Below are 3,962 nucleotides of genomic sequence, written 5' to 3'. Positions count from 1 at the left end.
CTTTTGAGCTTGTTGTGCTACTAGAACTTGAAGTATAGTACTTGACGGCCATTTCGTGTGCAGACAGAGTAAGGCATACTTGAGCTTGACAGGGTTCCCTAAAGCGAGCATGATGGTCAAACCGTGTGCATCATTAACTTGAGAACTTGAGTCTGGCGGGGTTCACTAAACAGGTTATCCATAATTGAATGCTTTGAAGATACGACACATATGGTTCAAATCTTTTTGATGGGCAGCTACCTAATGATTAAGCTAGAACATTGATGATAGGGTATAAGACTTATATTATTTTTCATATGTTTACCAGTTACGTGAGTCTGATGATGGCAAATAGATTAAGGTATCTACAGAAGATGCAGATTGATGTGAAGTTGCCGCAGACCGGAGGCTATGCAGGTTCAGAGGGGGTGGATGTCGTGAGCTCTACTCCCATGCTAAGAAAGATACACAAAAAATGCATATCGAGCTTAATTGAAGCTTGACTGATTTATTGTTAGTGTTCAGGGCTTGCTAACAAGCTAGTTTTATGGTTAATGTATACTAGATGCAGCTTTTAAGGGCCAACATATGCCTGGATGATGCTAAACACGAGTATGCTTAAAGTGATCACAAAGGGGAGTTTATGATCTAGAATTGTAGATCTTGAAGTACTCTACTGGCATGTCTTTATGGCTCGTCAATTGGAGCTACAGTGAGGAAGTTATGGCTGGTTGAAGTTTGAGTCAATTGCAAATCCGTACCGGGCTGGGAAAGTGCAATTGAGGGGTAAAAAATGAAGTGAATGCATGGGCCTGAAGTGCTCACTTTGTTGAGTGCGTCGGTCTTTTTATATCACTGATTGGAGTTACGGTTACCAAGATATTGGCCGATAAAGATCACCGGGGGACCGATTCCGTATGAGGCTCCTTCGCTCGGTCAGTGTGCCGTCTAGGAATTTTTGAGCTTCAACCAGGGAATGCTGAAAACCGATGCTGTGCTTGGTAGTGCTTTAGTTGAGTTGTATGCCCGATGGCTAATGGAGACACACATGCTTTGGAAGTTAGATATGCTAAATGTGGTGCCCGTACGGAAGCACATAAGGTATTTGAAGAACTTTGTGTCTGAAATGTCGTCTCTTGGAATGCAATGATTGTGGGGAATTCCCAACACGTCTGTGGTAAAAGCTCTGGGATATTTTCATCGAGTGTGAAGGGAATGCTTTTCGGCGAATGCAATCACCTATGCTTGCAAGTTGAAGGCGTATGGCACTAAGAAGCTGATATGAGCAATAAAATTCATGATAATATTGCCATTAAAAAAAAAAAACCGAATGTTGTGTTTGGCAATGCTTTGCCCGAGATGTATACTAAATGTGGTGCCCAATTGAAGTTAAAGTGGCCGCCCACATTGAGTCAAGAGTGGCCGCTCGCCAATTAGAAGGCCATCCAATGGGGTATGGCCACCCTAAAGTGTAAAAGGGTGTGAACCAAAAAAACAAAAGGAGGGAGCCATGGCGTTCAGTAGCGAGGGGGGCAGGAGAAAGAGAGAGAGATAATCGCGTTGGCAACGGGGACGATCGGATGAGCTCGCAGCAGAAACGAGAAATGCTCAGCTCGGCAGGGCGACCATATTTGGGGCCGGTTTTTCCACAATCGGTGCAGTTGAGAAATCCGCTGCCACGTCATCAAGGGGCATTTCTCACGCATCCTAGCAACGATGGCGCCATCGTTGCTAAGGGAGGGGGAGTTACTAATAAAGGTCTTTTAGGGAATTGCAAAGGAGGAGGAAGATATCAATGTGTTACGGGAAGGAGACGAGAACAAGGTTATGAGGCATTGAGGAAGTGAAGCAAGTGAACGGCTCTCTTTCTCTCTCATGCTTGAGAAGCAAAGCAATAGAACGGCTCTCTCTCTCTCTCTCTCTCTCTCTCTCTCTCTCTCTCTCTCTCTCTCTCTCTCTCTCTCTCTCTCTCTCTCGTGTTGGAGAAGCAAGGCAAGGAAGGCTTAGGAGAAAAGGGAGAACGGCTCTCTCTTGTCCTCGGCCAAGCAGAAGGGCAACGCTTTCTCTATCTTGTCTTCGGATCTAAGCAATGAAGAAAGGGAACTTTCCCTCTCAACCTCGGGGAGGAATTTCTCCACTATGATTTCTCTCTCTCTCTCTCTCTCTTCATCTTGATTAAGGAAGCGGGAGGGTGAGGCCCGAGGCTTGCAAGGTACAAGGAAAGAAGAAGATTGAAGCACATAAAGGCTTGATAAGCAAGTTTAAGGGGAGGAGAGAACTAGAAGATCTCTATCTCTCGATCTCTTGACTAATCAATACAAGGAAGCATCAAAGACAATCAGAGCAAGACAATCAGAGGAGAAGAGTATAACGACAATTGACTGAGATTTTTGAGAGCTCTTGACCACAACAGAGGAGAGAGTTTTCTTGAGGGCAATTGATGCAGGAAAAGAGACAAGGAGAGAAATTATCACCGTCATTAGCTAGAGATTGATTAATCATCTTTTCAAGCCCCGATGTCATCAATGGCTTGGTTAATCTTGTAAAACAGGAGCTTAAACTCCTAGTTAGCAGATGATCCTAGTGACGGTGCTATTAATAGCCCGCCTTGGCTAAGGATTAAGTTGTACTTAGGATTATTCAATTAATTGATGATCACGGTGATTTCCAGATCTTTTAGTGTCTGCTATTCTCTCTCTTTCACACCTCTCACAACCACAGGCTTGACGCCTACCCGGCTCACATTTTGAACCCATATCCCTCGACAACGTCATAGTCTAGTCACGGTTTCATTCGTTGAAAGAATACTAGTTAGTTAGTCAATTTTTACTGTAAAAATTGAATGGTAAGTGTGAGAGTTGACTGCTAAAAGCTATGCCATGTTTTTAGAAAAGACTGGAGTCTTTCGCTTAGAAGTTTTCAACTAATCTTGGCTAAGAGGGGGCGCTAGTAGCTGGCTTGAGCATCACTCTGGCTTGATGTAGTCCCTATAAATTGGCAGTTAGTGCTCAGTTTTTAGTGTTGTTAGTTGCGTCTACTACCGCAAGGTAATACGTACCTATTATATGGAGTGGTGCAAGCTCTTCATCACCATATCCATAAGCTCTTCTCTCTTGTTCACGGGAAGAAGAAGAAGAAGAATACTCTCTCTCTACTTGCTTACTATCTCCTCTTTTGTTTCACGATGTACGCACTCTCCCAAGGCTCTCTTGGTGAAAACCTCTGTGTAGCTCTAATCACCGCTCTCTTGCGGAAAAGCAAGAAGTGTTTTGATAGTCCCTAATCAATTCTAAAGAATGATGAGAAGCTCTAAGCTCCATACCCATCATCTCTCTCTCTCTCTCTCTCTCTCTCTCTCTCTCTCACTCACTCACACACACACACACACACACACACACACACACACACACACACACACACACACCCTAGTCTATGCTAGTCTCTGTAACCCTAGTTTGGGCTCGTCTTTGCAAACCTAGCCTACGAGTCTCCCCCGAGTGAAGGGAAGCTCCGTGGGGGGACGTTAAACAACATGCTCGCCCTCCTTAACCTAGCACAACCCCCTAACACCACGTTTCATCCTTTGCTTGTCGCATCCCTGCTACTCCCCCCAATAGTTCATCCACGTTTCATCCTCTGCTCGTCCCATCCCTGCTACTCTCGACAGTTCATGCGCCCTTCAAAGTACCCCTATTTTACTTTAAAGTAACTTTACCTAGAGCTTCGTCACACCACAGTTTGATTTCTCCGAGGATGAATACCCCAAGGCTCACCGCAAAGGACCGACCAAGCTTTGCAACAGTTGTAGTAGCTCCGAGCAAGCTCACCCAATTTGGGAAGCTTCAAGCAGCCCTTGACTGGGTGATGGAGGAGAATTGTGACCTCAAAGCTCGCCTTAGCAAGCTTGAGGCACGTTTTGATGCCACGGCCCTTCTCGCTGTTGCTGACAAAGTAAAAGAAGTCAAAGCAAAGGTCACCCAAGC

This window comes from Adiantum capillus-veneris, chromosome 17 (assembly GCF_014529385.1).
Source record: "Adiantum capillus-veneris isolate H3 chromosome 17, ASM1452938v2, whole genome shotgun sequence".
Taxonomy (NCBI): Eukaryota; Viridiplantae; Streptophyta; class Polypodiopsida; order Polypodiales; family Pteridaceae; genus Adiantum; species Adiantum capillus-veneris.
This window is presented reverse-complemented; position numbering follows the sequence as displayed.